The 17,401-nt window shown below is 40.0% G+C and overlaps 1 protein-coding gene across 10 annotated transcripts in view; it reads right to left on the reverse strand.

Moving 5' to 3' along the window:
- The window catches only part of LOC140716827 (galactosylgalactosylxylosylprotein 3-beta-glucuronosyltransferase 1), a 218,603-nt gene that overhangs the window by 7,733 nt on the left and 193,469 nt on the right, over window positions 1–17,401 (reverse strand). For 7 of the 10 annotated variants that reach the window (XM_073029768.1, XM_073029764.1, XM_073029762.1 and 4 more), the window contains one exon: window positions 526–10,914. The exons of 1 other annotated variant lie outside the window; for it this stretch is intronic. The gene's annotated coding sequence lies outside the window, so the exon portion shown is untranslated. Of the gene's footprint in view, window positions 1–525; window positions 10,915–17,401 lie in introns of those variants that run through there. 2 more of the 10 variants (XM_073029765.1, XM_073029763.1) reach the window with 2 other exon arrangements.

Below are 17,401 nucleotides of genomic sequence, written 5' to 3' on the forward strand. Positions count from 1 at the left end.
CCACCATGTGTCCCATCTGGCTGATATACACTGCTCCGCATTGACAGGGAATTCTGTAAACGCCAGCTGACTTAAAGTGAGTGTAAACAAGGTGGGAGAGCGGACACCTGATTGGTTAGCTCTCACCCAATCAGGAGGGACGGATGACGGGTGTATAAGTACCACTGGGTTTGACTTACCCAGGCATCATCACTGACGAAGATGGCAGTTTGTCATCAAAACGCCAGTTAAAATCGATACCTGTAACTGGCTTGAAGCCTGAGAAGAGTTTTTTCATTAACCTGATATTAGTTGGAAGCAAGCAACTAGGCGGGTGAAAGTTAATCACAATGAATCAATCCATTTTGCCTTGTATGTTAACAATTTGGATAAATACAATTAAAAAAACTCCTACAATTACTTCAAATCAGTTGGAATGTTGAGAAACTTGGGTTCCAGACTTTAATTATATTTAATCCATGCAGTGATATTTTCTACAAAGAATTGGTCATAAAATCAGCTTGCCAACAATTATAGCAGATAGCATTGCTTTGTCAGATTTTATTTAGGGTTTTTTTTAAACTAAAATGACAAGATGAGGAATTGTGTGCAATCAACAGTACATTAACATGCAAAAGAAAGTGCAACCCTCACAGAGACAGAAAATGTTGCAATCTATGGAGAAAAAAATCAAATACATTTATTACATAGAAATAAAACTCATTCTGATATTAGGACAGCCTTCTCAGCAGTGTGACCTAAAAATGCTCAGGGAAGTAGCAGTTTTGGCATTCTGGGTGTGGGGAAAATTGTGAAACCTTTTCTAGTGGGAATTGTGTGACTGGCAGGTTTAGAATAAAGTTGGCATTCATTGTATGTCTTGAGCATTTAGATTTTAAAATCCCTCTACTGAGCCCAAGCTGAAGTCCAGGGTTGAAGCCTATTTGGTAATCTTGTTTTCTCACACAGCTAAAACAACTCTGCAGTTGCTGCATTAATCAAATCTAATTTTTATCCAACAGAACTAACATGATTTCAGCTTTTATGTGGAGCGTCAAAAAAAGATTTGTGACGGTATTTTTGCCCCGTCTGCAAAACTGCATGGTTATTTTGCCACCTGGTGGTATTAAAGAAAATGGCAGGACGAGTTTTAGTTTGCTTTTGAAAGTTACTGGCTTAAAATATGAAAGCTAATGTAACAAAGTGAAATGTGAGAACTTGAAGTGTTTTCAAATAAAAAAGAAAACAGGGAACACTTAGGGTAACAGTGTAAAGAAAAATTTCCTAAAATGAAAGTGTCAGGAAATGATTGGAGTATTCATTTATTGCAGCTTGTTTGGTGCTCTGAGTCTGTCTTACTCTCTTTGAATACCAGAATCTGGTAACTACAGCCAAGGATGTGACTAACGTGTAGTGTATGTTTGCCGTTACTGATTGTGCATATGAAATGTAAATGTTTACAATAACCAAGATGTAATTGTTGTTTATTGAGAATCAGGAAAGAGAAATGCTTTAGAAAAATAGCTTTAATGTGTTATAGATGTCCTTCCACTTTTCTCACTAATTTCAAACCTATTGATTATTAAATTCTCCCAGTTTTGTTGGAAGGCAGTCAACCGTAATTATTAACTCTGTTTCTCTCTGTACAGATGTTGTCTGGCCTACTAAGCATTTCCATTATTTTTCTGTTTTATTTCAGACTTTTAGCATCTGCAACATTTTGCTTTTGTCTGAGTGTTTGAATTGTGATGAGGAGTAGAAGTAAGAGGCTAACATGGTGATTCTAATTCACAGCGACCATAAATGTGAGGGCCATCTTAGGGGTAAATCTAAAATTTGACTCCATCAATTTGTGTAGCAGATCACAAAACTATGCTGTGGAAGCAAGAAGGCAACAGAAGCTGCAAATTCAGCTGCAGCTTGCAGGCTTGGGGACCCACCTGTAGTAATCTGGAAACAAAATTACTGCAGATGCTGGGCATCTGAAATAAAAACAGAAAATGTGAATACTGTATTCAGCAGTACTTCCTGAAGAAAAAAAATTACAGTTTTCCTCAGATTTCATGATCTCTCTTTTCAGATAATACTTGACCAACTAAGTGTTCCTGTGTTTTGAATTTTTATTTCGCAACTACGTTTGTTTTGTAATTTGACAAGGTGTCTGTGTATAAATTATCAATGCAAGGATCCATTTGTCCAATTATGAGTTGAGGTTTATTGAGTTCATGTTAGGTTACAGACTATACTTGGTTAATGTCAGTCCCATGTGTAACAAAGTGAATCACATTTAGAAAAAAGAATCTGCAGGGCTAAGAGTTTGAGTGTGGTTGAAACCGAGCAAATGTGTGCTCATAGTTAATGAGCCCCAAGATGAACATGATAGTGAAGGGAGTGGATCTTATTTTTAACTGTCGTGCATGGTGTATATCTTTGTGATTGTTTTAGATGTATTGCAAGCTGAATAGGTTTGGTGTGAAGCATTAGGCGCCCTGCAAGTTGATTCTGGATCATAGAACTTAGTTTACCTTTGTTTTAATAAACAAATTTCACATTCAAGCCCATTCTCTCTACAACACACACAAAATTCTGGAGGAACTCAGCGGGTCAGGCAGCATCTATGGGGAGAAAAGTACAGTTGATGTTTCGAGCTGAAACCTGTCTCTGTCATTCTCTCTACATCTCACTGAACACCAGGGGGAATGGCAGGTAAACTAGTAAATGGATTAGACTCTCAGATCACTTCTTGTTCCTCAGAAATAATTTTCAAACTGATAGGTAACCGTGATCCTGGTGTCAGAACCATCATACCGCAAATCTATTTGACCTTGACTGGGGGAAAGGAATGGGGATGTGTGAATGGGACACAATGTCCTGGTTAAAGCCAGCATCAGCACATGAGATCTGCGAACACTACTTCAGTAGTTTCTATTTTGAATTACCCTGCCTTCTATATTCTGTTGCTTTTTTTTTTAACAAGGAGGTCAGCAAGATTATTGTGATGAATAAACTTCAGTGGAATCAATGTCCTGTTCTCCCTAAATTGGGAGCCTGTTGCACATGTCCAGCACTGTGCAAGGCTTTGGTTCAGTTTTGAACTAAATCATTTTCTGCTTTTGCTCTCCCTGCTTCACACGCTCACACTCAAAACTGCTGGGCATTAACCATGGCTTGAAATACTTCAGTCATATCTCCTTTTATTCCAATGATGCCCAGTTTTGTGAACTTCTCCTCATTAGTGAGAGTCAGGCATTTATTTGCCAATTCCTCTGCATCATTCGCATGCAGGTACCTTGAAAAGCAGTTTACCATCAAGTACTATGAAGCTCTGTCCAGAAAACTGATTTGTCTGATTGATAGCAAGCCCTGAAAACTGCCTCTGAAATTGGTCAACAGTCATTTCCCCCCTCTCTCACGCACAGTTTACTGTGTAGTAATAATTAATACTTGCTTGCACCTTGTTTTAATTTGCTTTTGTTTCTGCCTTAATTATCTGGTCATGTCAGTGAAAAGTGTAAGGAAAATATTGGATATACTAATTAATGAATTATCTTACCTCGGGTAAAGATGTTGATAAACTGGCTCCAATGCTTTTCAGACAGTAACTAGCTGTATCACAGTGTCACTCTCGTGAGGTGCACACTGTCACAGAGTTAGTTCTGTCTCTGGTCAAGAGAACGTGACCTTTGTGCTTAAACATACTGCAAAGGCAAATCCAATATATTAGAGTTGATGTAGTAGTCTTGTTACCTAGAAAACAACTGTAAACTAGAAGGCTACTTTTACATATTCAGCCAATTCCATTAATATAAATACAGTTCAGATCAATTGAAAAGAAATTTTTTAAAAAGCTACAAATGTTCCTGTGAATTCTCCCATCTGACTTCTTCTGTTGTTCTGATGAAACACTGAAAGATGGTTGATTTGCCATGATCCTTTTTTAGGATTGTTGACCAGTGATGTCTCCTTGAAAGCAGCAGATTACATCAGGTCCCTTTTTTTTTTAACCAGAGCAATGAAGCAATACAGAAAAAAAGGCAGAAAGTTGGCATTTGATGTTTATCCAAATTGCAGTTGCCTTACAATCTCTTGATAATTTTCTGTTTGGTGGCATAGCACAATAAGTAATGGAATCATCTCTGCCCTTGCCAATGGACTGTATGTATTTTCAAGCACAGATTTGAATCACAAGATAAAATTACTCAGATTTGCTGTTTAAAAAATCATTAATCATTTTTTTAAAATCATAAATAGAAATAAATTAAACAGGGTAGCAAGCGGCACATGTTAGAGAATTCAGCAGAAAGTATAAAGAGAAAGATTTGTTCAATATTCTAATAGTTCTAAGAGGATAAAAGGAACACTCATTTGTCAAGTGTTAAGGATTATATCTAGTAAAATTGTGCTTCACATTTTAGATTTGATACCACAGTATTAACTGTAGCATGTTCTGCTCCAGCTCCTCATGAGGTGTGTAAACATCAGTCACTGTAATGTTACACTCTACCCACATACTCATCCCATAATGGTACAAGATGTTAGCCAGTCTTAATTACTTGTAGAACTCAAATGTAATTAATTTCCTGTCACCCACAGCTCCTTCAGTCAATGTAATGCATTTACAAGATAATCCTTCAGCTGGCGTTTAAAATAGTTCCTCAAGAAGAAATATGCTGCTAGACCAAACTAGTGGTCAACTGAAGCTAATGGCACTTTTGAGGTCATCTCTCCTGCTGGAGATGATGTGTCAAATAAGAACTAATTTCCCTCTGACGTGAATTATTCACATATTTATGCTAGAAGTTCTAAATGTTGGGTCCTATGATGAGAGCTTTAGCTTTAAAGGGGGAATTTCTAATGAGTCTTCAGTGTGAATAACATGATATTGCAGTAGAACTAAATTTAAAAATAAAAGTTTGTTGTTTGGATGGTAAAGTCAGCATTTGTTGCTCATCTCCAGTTGCACTTCAGAGTTGGCCACATTACTGTAAGGCTGGGGTTGCACCAGTTCAGGTCTCTAAGGCTGAATTTGCCCTGATAATTCTGAAAGCTGATTATTTCTGATTCAAAGTATTGGAGCACACTCAAAACACTGGAGGAACTCAGCAGGTCAGGAAGCATCTATGGAGGGAAATGGACAGTTGACACTTCCCTCCCAGATTTTGGCATCAGCAGTCTCTTGTGTCTTCAAAATGCAAGTCCTTACTCTGCCATTTCACAATTAATACCTTATGACTTAATGTTGTTTAATTCTATGATTTTTAATTATCTTTCACATAGGTTTCTGAACTACATCCATTTCTTCCTTTTCTCTCCATCTTAGCTGTGCAGGGGTTCCCAACCTTTTTATGTCAGGGAGCCTTACCATTAACCAAGTGGTCCATTGACCCCAGGTTGGGAACCCCTGTGGTCTTATATAGTTTCAAGCTGGTATGTGCAAAAATTTAAATTCATCAACTCCAGGAGGGATAAGCACATTTCTCTTTAAAATTATGTGATGAGTGAGCACTAGCACACCTGTAACCAAATTTTTTAGATGGTTATTGCTGATGAGTGGGTTTGATCTCTCACTCCCACTTCTCTTCTCCAGTCCCACCTTGTATATTCTCTGGTTTCAAAGCAGGAAACCCTTATTGTGCCCTACTCACACAGCAATTCCTCATGAGAAGCCCAATGGCTTCAACTTTGAAACTTCAACACCGTACCTAATCCTATCCTCCAATTTGTAGCCACATGATCAGCAGATAGTAATGGGAAGTAGGAATTCAGACCAGACTTGCTTTTCTATTGCCAAGAGTTGATGAAGTTGATTATGACACTAATTAGTTAATGTGGGGAGGGTATGTAGGGGAAGTAAATTACTAAATGCAATTTTACGGATAATAAATGGTCTGTGGATGTTAAAATTTTTTAAAAACTCTTAAACCTTTTTGCATAGCCTCTCTAAAGTTTAATGAAATTTTGTGAAACTTGGTAATAGTTTAATGTATAAATGGCAAGTACAGTATTCCTGAAAAGAAATGCACCAGTGCAGATGCCTTTCCTGGTGTTCATTATTGTTTAAATAGAAGCAATTACTTTTGTACAGCAGAACCTTGATATGACCCAATTCATTTAACAAGGAACAATGTACAATGTAATGTTTTCTAGTATAATGGGAATACGTTAAGAAAGTTTGCTTAATGTATATAGTGTATTTCTTATAAAATTCCTAGTGATGACATAATGAAAAGGCTTTCCTTTCTCTTGCATTATCCTTGAAAGGATACAATTAATTTGAAAAGTTACTCGAAGTCCAAAATAACTCCAGTTGCTGAAATACAAATGCTGGAAATAATCAACAGGTCTATAGAGAAGAGGAGAACTAATTGCTGTTAAGTTCACTGCAGCTTTTCTTCCAGGAATGAATGTCCACCACGAAGATGGTTTGCTGCTTTGTGTGATGGAATTTCCATTTGTTTTCCTTACTCTGCTCACCTTTGTTGGTTTCCATTCTTGTTTCCGATAAGCTGTTGATCAAAATTTGCTCGCGGACTTATGTGTGTTTTCTTAAAAATTGTCTCCAGCGCTGTTATTCCACAGTCTTACAAATGAAATTCCAGCTTTAAGGATTGGATCCACCAATGATTACGCTTTATTGTTGAAGGATATAATTTCTTGAATTGCTATTCTCTTTGCATCCTGAGATCCATACGTAATGCACATGCATGGTCTTGTCCGCACCCCAACAACCCTGATCAGCTCTTTCTCAAAGTTGTTCTAGCCCACACTTCTCTTTATCCTTCTCAGTCTTATGTCCTTCAATGGAAAGTTTTTGTTCTTCCTCTTGGCCATCAAAAATCATATACTTCAACTGTTGAATTCTTGTACAATTGCACTCTGTGTTCCATTTTACTCGGATACCATCTCTCTGCTCAATTTTATCTGTTGCCATGTTTTCAGTATTACTTTAGAACATCTCTGATCCTCTGTGTTTTTCAGCAAGGTTCTAATTAAAGGTCAGCAGTCTGAAATAGTAACCGATTTTCTGTTTAGCCATCCTGTGTGACCAACCACGTATTTGAGTTATAAAGTTGAAAAGCCCAATTAGGCCCTTGAGCTTAGATCCACACTAACCATAAAGCACCCACATACACTAATTCCATACTCATACCATTTTATTCTCTCCACATTCCTGTCAATTCCCACACTCTTTATCACTTACCTCTACACCAGGGACAATCTCCAGGTCAATTAGCATACTAACCTAGGCAAAAATAAAAACTGCTGGAGGTTTTTTCCTCCAAATTCCAGCATCTGCGTTCTCTTGCGGGTTTGTAGTCTGGCAACACGTGTCTTTGGGTGTGGGAGGAAACGGAGAAATCAATGAAGTCACAGGGAATGTGCAAACTTCACATAGACAGAACCAGAGGTCAGAATTGAATCTGGGTCATTGGAGCTGAGAGGCAATGGTTCTGCTAGTTGCACCAAAGTAAAAAGTCTACAAGATTTCACAAAAGCAATGAAGTCCAAGATTCCAGTGGCACTTACTTAATTTGTTACAATGACTGAATAAGCTGAGATATCTTGCTTTTTTTTGGGGGGGGGGGGGGAAGAATGTACCTTGATGATTTATTGGTGCTAAAATATCCATAACCTTGAATCAAAATGGTTGTGCTGAAATATTTTTGTGTGCTGCTGAGTTCATCCAGCTTATTGCTGTCATATGATCCAAATTATAACAGTGGAGTCCAGCAAGTTAATTTAAAATGTTTTGTTTTAATACAACAGTGCCCTCACTTATGGTTTTCTGCTAAGTAGACATTGGAAGGTTTAATGCTCACAAGAAACCCTGCACTAATATCAATTGTAAGTTGTTTTCAGAATCCAAGGAAATCTTACCACGGTGTTTTGAGGTCTGGGTAAGCAGTTTCACTTGGACAGCCAAAGACATAAAAACCAAAACAGGTTCAGTTCTTGTCCTGCACATTTTCTTTTAAGACAAGCCACAGCTGGTTCACAGTTAAAATCTAAGAGATTGTTTCCAAGTTCCATAATTATAGTGAGGATTCTGGATTGCATATGGAAATATAAGTGGCACGTGGTTTTCTAATTGCTAAAATCAATAGTGGAAATGATCAGTAATATGTAACATTTGGATGGGTTTATTAATTATCTGAGGCTCCAGACTGATTACACTGGAATACAAACATCCTCGATATGTGAACTCTATAAAGGGAGTAAGTTGTTATTTACAATGTACAATAATTGGTTAACTTGGAAATGTATCCAAATGTACAAGTCTGGATGCCCCTGTTCCCACTAAGGTGCTAATGATAGAACTTGCCACATGAAAGTCCTGTTGCCCAGAGGTGTGGTGTGAGCCTAAGTCAGCGTTGTTTCTTTCAGCACCTGTGGACTCCTTTAGTGTTGAAGGAGACAATGAGAGAATCTCAAGTCTACCAAGCCAACAGGCTGGGAGATTACACTTAGCCAGTGCTGAATTAAATATGCCACAATTAATACAACCCCTCCCCCCATGAAATGAATGGAAGAAATCTGCTATTGGGAGAAAATATATATTATTTACTGAATAAAATGTAAATAATAGTAATTGATTCTTAGATTTTGGTACACAAAGGGCAAAGAAAATCAAAAAGACTTGACACGCTTAAAACTGTACTGTGCATTATTGCTAATGATACTGCTCCTGTTAACACAGATTTCAGTGGAATTTCATATTAAACCATTAACCTGTTAACTAATATGGCACCCTATTGCTTAGTGTTTTAGGTGTCCATGGTTCTTATTTCATACTGTGCTAAGATTCTTTACTTTTTTCAAGAAAACACATCAGTTTATGGGTTTGAGCCAAAATTAAACTTTTCAATACAATTGATTCAACCAGATTTGCAATGGTTCTGACTTGGACTCGTTTGCTGCACAGCTTTTATGATACAGTTAATGAAAATCAAATAACGGCAGTTGCTGGGATGTGAATTAAAGACAAAAAATGCTAAAGATACTCAGCAGATCAGGCAACATCTGTCAAAAGGGAAACAGAACTTCCCAGATCCTTCACCATAAAGTTAGCTGTTTCTCTTTCTGCAGATGCTACCTGACCTGCATTTCCAGCTTTTTATTGCTATACTGAAATTGTTAGATCAATGCACACAAAAATGTTACAGCATGCCATCTAAGTTAAACATTTCACGATCTCTTGAGTGAACATTCTGATATACATTTTGTGAGGCCATTTCCACCAGATACCCGCTAGTTACTGAAGACAGGCAGGTAACAGATGCAGTGATGTTACAACTTCGAATAAGAGTTTATTGGACCAGATGTTCTCCCCTGAATCAGGAGGAGATGGAAAGGAAACTGAAATAAACTGTTGCTGTGATATTTCACTCATGGAACCATTAGGATCTGTAAGAAAGGTATGGAAAACTGTTTGACTCTCATTGACATTCAACCTCTAATTTAGGTGCACCATAGTAATATAAACTGAGCAGAAATAGAAATCATGCCCTAATCAGTAAGCATCATAAGAGAAATTGGAGGATAATTTTTAGGTGGGACAAATAATTAGACACTCGCTATCTACAAATTGGTATAATTTCTTGAGAAATTGACCTTACTAATTGCCTTCCTGTTTCAAGCATATTTTCAGTTATTAAATTATAGGTTAGATGCTCTCTGCATTCTTTTTTGCAAAGAAGGTGTAATGCATACTATACACCAAGATTAGGATCAATTTATCCTGAAGCAGAATGACCTTTGCAATTTCAATATCACCCATCCAACAACATATTCAGGAGATATAATCAAACTCATGCTGAATCTGCTAAAATCTTGTGCATATTAACCTATAAAAGACTAGGTATCACTAAATCTGGATTGTATTTTCTTACTAAAAATTGCAGGGAAACTGGCAACCATAGCAGTAAAAGTGTGGTCATATCATATGAGGTGGGGGCACTTACATGGCATAACTTTAGGTATTTGTACATTTGTCACGTCCATTAAGCATAACCTAATCTGTAAAGGAGGCATCTTTGTTGCATTCCATTGAATGTAGCCTTCCTTGATGACTGACTTGAGTCACAGATTTTTTTTTCCTGGTACCCATTTTCCCCTCAGCTAACTAGCACAGATGATCAAAGTTATCAAGGTTCACGTATGCACCTCTCAGAATGCAGTTGCCCTCTGAATATGCATATGCACTACTGGAAGCAAGGTGAAGAAATAGGATGTGTTTTTTTTTCACTAAAGTTGTGGTGACTGATAAGTTACCAAGACTCAAAGGAGCCCTTGCTAAAAGGAGATGAACACTACAGTTTGACAACTTTACACACCTCGTGGAAACTTTGAGTCCAATTTCACATGGTCTGAATGAAGGTGGAATACAATACGTACACATGTAAAGAATAAACAAACAGTAACAGGCTCACGAGGTATGTAAACCAGAACATTCTTTTAAGTATCCTCAGGTTAATGGTAGAAAGGATTTCTTGTAGAAAGTCACTCCTACAAGCCAGTCTTCTTCACCGCTTTTCTGTACTTTGTGGAAGCCTTTTAAGGCTGGTGTTTATTTCTGGTTTGGAATTCACACTGAGTGCATGCATCCTTCCCATGCAACAGAACACATTGCAACAGAGCCAACTTTACAGGGATATACTCACACATACAAAGGAATCTAGCATCCTTGGTCATAAGTAATAGAACCTCGCCTAGTGAAATCACACGTCGCAGTCCACGCTTCAATTATTACAGATCATTTCTCAAGGATCTCCTCTGTGCTTTTTTTTCAGTTTAATTATTCTTTGTCCAGTTACGCTAGGTACATCATCTAAAATTTTTGCTTTTGCTAAAAGTAAACCACTACCATTAAATCCATTGTATGTGTGGTGAAGGAATAGGGCAATCAGATTTTAGCCTGATTTAAGGTCAATTCATCTGCAAGAAAAAAAAGGCAAATAAGTTGAATGAAAATGCTTGTGAATGAGCTTTAAATCCTGTGAAATAATATGTTGATCAGAGACTGCAGAAAAAATGAACGAAGTATTTAATCTCTTGGCAGTCTAGTGGACAGATATAACAGATCCGCTGAAATAGTGAACAACAGCATTCATTTGTGTCACTTATATTCACCAATGTGCTTTTCATCCACAAACACAACAGCCCTTGCTGTCCTATATCAATTTTCATTCTTATTTAAGAAGCAAAAATAAGTCATTTGGCGCTTCAAGCATGCTGTTCCTTCAGAAAGTTATTGCTGATCTCCCACCTCAATCCCATATTTGCTGGCTGATCCCAAATCCTTATTTTTTTTTTTGGCATTCAGACATCTAACGAGCCCTGACCTAAAATGTAAACAATGGCTGAATCGGGTCCATTTGAGTTCCAGTTAAGAAATCAAATGACACATCATAGGGGTAATTTGCCACCGACCATCGTTAGTTTTGCCCCCGGAAAAACCCAGGGGAAACCTGTATTAGATCCACATTCTAACCAGTGACTAACGTACAAAGTTACTGATATGATGGTCAACGAAAAAAACAGCTCCATCTTGTCTATTAACCAAGATTATAACATCTATAAGAACAATCTTACGGAGACACGGTATTGCGTGGAGGGAAAGCGATTTTAAAACAAGCAAGCGGGGACAGTCAGTACATTTTGCGCACCACAGTTACGATGAGACACCGGATTGCACAGAGGTAGAGTAGGTTTAAAGAAGCGAGCGGGGATAGCATATTTTGCGCGCCACCGTCCTGAGGAAACACCAGATTGCGCAGATGGAGAGTTTAAAAGAAGTGAGCGGGCCAGTCGGCACATTGCGCACCACAGTTGCCGAGGAGACGTTGGATTGCGCAGAAGGAGAGAGTTTAAAAGTTGTGAGCTGGGACAGTCGGCATATTTTACGCGCCACAGACTCCAGCAGACATTGGATTGCGTAGAGAGAGAGAGCCAGACAGACGACAATCAGAGAAAAGAGTGTTTAAAAGAAGGGAGCAAGGGCAGTTGGCATATTTTTGCGCGCCGCAGTACCCAAGGAGGCATTCGATTGCGTAGAGGGAGAGAGAGTTTAAAAGTTGCGAGCGGGAGCATTCGGCACATTTTGCATGCCGTGGTCCCGAGGAGACACCGGAATGCTTGGAGATAGCGAGGGTTTAAACGAAGCGAGCGTGGAGTCGGCACATTTTGCGCGGAACAGTTACCGAGGACACTTGGGATTGCATCGAGGGAGAGAGTTCAAAAGAAGCCAGCGGGGGTAGTCGGCACATTTTTGTGCGCCACAATTCCTGAGGAAACATTGGATTGCTTATAGGGAGAGAGAGCGGGGCAGCCGGTACATTTTGCACGCCACAGTCCCGAGGAGACACCAATTGCTTGGAGGTAGACTGAGCTTAAAAAGAAGCGAGCAGGGGCATTCGACATATTTTGCGTGCCCCGGTCCCGAGGAGACACCGGATTGCTTGGAGGGAGAGAGGACTTAAAAGAAGCGAGCGTGGAGTCGGCACATGTTGCGCGCCACAGTACCCAAGGAAACATTTGATTGCGCAGAGGAAGAGAGAGTTTAAAATTTGCGAGCGGGGGCAATCGGCACATTTTGCGTGCCACGGTCTCGAGGAGGCACCGGATTGATTGGAGAGAGAGAGGGAGCTTAAAAGAAGCGAGTGTTAAATCGGTACATTTTGCGCGTCGAAGTTACCGAGGAGACATGAGATTGCATAGAGGGAGAGAGTTTAAAAGTTGCGACCGGGGCGGTCGGCACATATTGCACGGCACAGTCCCGAGGAGACATTGGACTGCGTATAATTAGGCACTTGACAAGGGCCAATTTAAATAAGTTAGGTTTAAACGTAGTGGCCATTGTCGGAGCGGCCATCGTGTGAGTGGGCTAGTGTTGCATTGGGGAGTTGAGGCTAGGCCATAGCTAAATTTTTGTGTTTATTATTCTTTATTTCTTATTGTCCATTTAGAGCAGTGGAGATGCCAGACAGGAGGCAGGAATGCTAGTCTTATGGGATGTGGGAAGGTAGAGGGACATCCTGTGTCCCCAATGACTACTACTGCGAGAAGTGCATCCAGCTGCAGCTTCTAACAGACGTGTTAAGGGGTTGGAGCTGGAACTGGATGTACTCTGGGTCATTCGGGAGGCTAAGGGGTTGATAGACAGGACATACAGAGATGTAGTTACAACCAAGCTGCAGGACACAAGTAACTGGGTGACCATCAGGAGGGTGAAAGGGGATAGGCAGCCAGTGCAGAGTACCCCTGCTGCCATTCCCCCCCCCCCAACAATAGGTGTACCACTTTGGATACTGTTGGGGGGAATGGCCAGTCAGAGGAAAGCCACACTGGTCAGGTCTCTGGCTCTGTGGCACAGAAGGAAAGGTGGAGGGAGAAGATGTGAGTTGTAGTGAAAGGGGATTCGTTGGTTAGGGGAACAGAAAGAGGTTCTGTGGACAAGAATGAGATTTCCAGATGGTTTGTTGCCCAGGGTCAGGGATATCTCAGATCTCGGATCAAGCTTCCAACTTGAAGTGGGAGGGTGAGCAGCCAGAGGTCATGGACCACATCGGTACCAATGACATGGGTAAGCTGGGTGATGAGGTCTTGCAAAGTGAGTTCAGGGAGTTTGGTTCCAAGTTAAAGGACAGGATCTCCAGGGTTGTGATCTCACAATTGCCACCCATGCCATGTGCTAGTGAGGCCGGAAATAGGAAGATCATACAGTTTAGCATGTGGCTAAGGAGATGCTGCAGGGGGAAGGGCTTCAGATTTCTGGATTATTGGTGGCTCTCTTCCAGGGAAGGTGGGAGCAGTGCAGAAGGGTTGGTTTGCACCTGAACTGGAGGGGGACTAATATCCTAGTGGGAAGGTTTGTGGGAGAGTTGCAGAGGGATGGGAACCAGAGTGCCAGAACAAATAGTTTAGTGGTTGTGGGGTAAGATGTTGTTAAGCCCACATACAAAGTCAAGAATCAAAAGGTTGAACATGGTGGGACTAATGTTCGGAGCTGCATATATTTCAATGTAAGGAATATTTTAGGAAAAGCAGATGAGCAGAGGGCATGGTTCAGCATGTGGAATTATGACATTGTGGCCATTAGTGAGACTTAGTCGCAGGAGGGGCAGGACTGGCAGGTCAGTGTTACAGGGTTCTGTTGTACTAGACATGCTAGAACAGGAGGGATTAAAGGAGAAGGGGTGGCAATTCTAGTCAGGGAAACAATCACAATGATGCTCAGGACAGACTGGAGAGCTCATCTAGTGAGGCTTTTTGGGTAGAACTGAGGAAAAAGAAAGATATGGCCACATTAATGGGATTATATTATAGCACACCCAAAAGTCTGCAGGACTTGGAGGAGCAAATTTGTAGAGAGATCACAGACCATTGCAAGCAATATAAGTTTCTGATAGTAGGTGATCTTAACTTTACATATATTGACTGCGACTTCCATATAGTAAAAGGGCTGGATGGGAAAGAGTTTGTCAAATGCGTTCAGCAAAGTTTCCTGAATTAGTACATAGAAGTCTCCGATAGTATGTGATACTTGATCTCCTATTAGGGAATAAGATAGGGTAGGTGACAGAAGTTTGTGTAGGGGAACATTTGCATCAAGTGACCATAATGCCATTAGTTTCAAGGCAATAATGCAGGAAGATAGGTCTGGTCCTCAGGCTGAGATTCTAAATTGGTGAACGGCCAATTTTGATGGTATCATAAGGATCTGGCAAGTGTGGATTGGGGCAGGTCATTTTCTGGTAAAGGTGTACTTGATAAGTGGGAGGCCTTCAAACGTGAAATTTTGAGAATACAGAGATTGTATGTTCCTGTCAGAATAGAAGGCAAGGATAACAGGTTTGGGGAATGTTGGTTTTCAAAAGATATTGAGGCCCAAATGAAGAAAAAGAATGAGGTGCATAACGGGTATAGGCAAGCAAGAACAATAGAGGTACTTGAGGAGTATAAGAAACACAACAGAATACTTCAGAAAAAAAAAAACAGGCTAAAATAAATCATGAGGTTGCTTTAGCAGACAAGGTGAAGGAGAATCCTAAGCACTTCTACAGATATATTAAGAGCAAAATGATAGCAAGGGACAAAATTGGTCCTCTGGAAGATCAGAGTGGTAATTTATGTGTATAGCTGAAAGAGATGGGGAAGGTCTTAAAATAATTTTTTGCATCTGTATTTACTCAGGAGAATGATACGGGATCAATAGAAGTGAGGCAAAGCAGCAGCAAAGTCATGGACCTTATACAGATTACAGAGGAGGAAGTGTTTGCTGTCTTAAGTCAAATTAGGATACATAAATCCCCAGAGCAGGGTGTTCCCTCAGACCCTGTGGGAGGTTAATGCAGAAATTGCAGGGGCCTAGCAGAGATATTCAAAATCTCCTTAGCGATGGGTGAGGTGCTGGAGGATTGGAGGACAGCTAATGTTGTTTTGTTCTTTAAGAAAGGCTGTATGACTAAGCCAGGAAATTACAGGCCAGTGAGCCTGACATCGGTAGTGGGAAGGATATTGGAATGTATTCTAAAGGGCTGGATATATGAGTATTTGGATAGGCATGGACTGATTAGGGATAGTCAACATGGCTTTATGCATGGTAAGTCATGTCTAACAAATCTTACAGAGTTTTTTGAGGAATTTACCAGGAAAGTTGATGAAGAAAAGGCAGTGGATGTTGTCTGCATGGCCTTTGATAAGTTCCTGCATGGGAAGTTGGTCAAGAAGGTTCAGTTGCTTGTCATTCAAGGTGAGGTAGTGAATTAGATGATACATTGGCTTCATGGAAGAAGCCAGAGAGTAGTTGTAGATGGTTGCCTGGCTGACTGGAGGCCTGTGACCATTGGTGTGCTGCAGGGATCAGTGCTGGGCCCATTGTTGTTTGTCATCTACAGTGCCTATAAAACGTATTCACCCCCCTTGGAAATTTTCATGTTTTATTGTTTTACAACATTGAATCACAGTGGATTTAATTTGGCTTTTTTGACACTGATCAACAGAAAAAGACACTTTTGTATCAATTGAAAACTCATTTCTACAAAGTGATCTAAATCAATTACAAAAATAAAACACAAAATAATTGATTGCATGAGTATTTACCCCCTTCAGGTCAGTAGTTAGTAAATGCACTTTTAGCAGCAATTATAGCCTTGTGTCTGTGTGGATGAGTCTCTATCAGCTTTGCGCATCTGGACACTGCAATTTTTCCCCATTCTTTACAAAACTGCTCAAGCTCTTGTCAGATTGCATGGGGATCATGAGTGAAAAGCCATTTTCAAGTCCAGCCATAAATTCTCAATTGGATTGAGGTCTGGACTCTGATTTGGCTACCCCAGGACATTAACATTGTTGTTTTTAAGCCATTCCTGCATAGCTTTAGCTTTACGCTTGGGGGTCATCATCTTGCTGGAAAACAAATCTTCTCCTATGTCACAGTTCTCTTGCAGACTGCATCAGGTTTTCCTCCAGGATTCCCTGTATTTTGCTGCATTCATTTTACCCTCTAACTTCACAAGCCTTCCAGGGCCTGCTGCAGTGAAGCATCCCCACAGCATGATATAGCCACTGCCATGCTAGGAATAGTGTGTTTTTGATGACGTGCGGTGTTTGCCTTATGCCAAACATAGCATTTAGTCTGATGGCCAAAAAGCTCAATTTTAGTTTTATCAGATCATAGAACTTTCTTCCAGCTGACTTCAGAGTCTTCCACATGCCTTCTGGCTAACCCTAGCTGAGATTTCATGTGAGTTTTTTTCAACAGTGCCTTTCTCTTTGCCAATCTCCCATAAAGCTGCAACTGGCGAAGCACCCGGGCGACAGTTGTATGCATGGTCTCTCCCATCTCGGCCACTGAAGCTTGTAACTCCTCCAGAATTGTCATAGGTCTCTTGGTGGCCTCCCTCACTAGTCCCCTTCTTGAACAGTCACTCAGTTTTTGAAGACGGCCTGCTGTAGACAGATTTACAGCTGTGCCATATTCTTTCCATTTCCTGATGATTGACTTAACTGTACTCCAAGGGATATTCAGTGCCATGGAAATTTTCTTGTGCCGTTCAATAACCTTTTCGTGGAGTTGCTTGAAGTGTTCTTTTGTCTTCAGAAAGTTTTTGCCAGGATACTGACTCACTATAAGTTGGACCTTCCAGATACAGGTGTATTTTTACTACAATCAATTGAAACACCTTGGCTGCACACAGGTCTCCAAAAACAGATATCTATTTAACTAATTATGTGACTTCTAAAACCAATTGGCTGCACCAGTGATGATTTGTTGTGTCATATCAAAAGGGGATGAACACTTATGCAATCAATTATTTTGGGTTTTATATTTGTAATTAATTTGGATCACTTTTTGGAGATGTGTTTTCACTTTGGCACAAAAGAGTCTTTTCCTGTTAGAAAAGCCAAATTAAATCCTCTG

The sequence above is a fragment of the Hemitrygon akajei genome, chromosome 26, assembly GCF_048418815.1.
Source record: "Hemitrygon akajei chromosome 26, sHemAka1.3, whole genome shotgun sequence".
NCBI lineage: Eukaryota > Metazoa > Chordata > Chondrichthyes > Myliobatiformes > Dasyatidae > Hemitrygon > Hemitrygon akajei.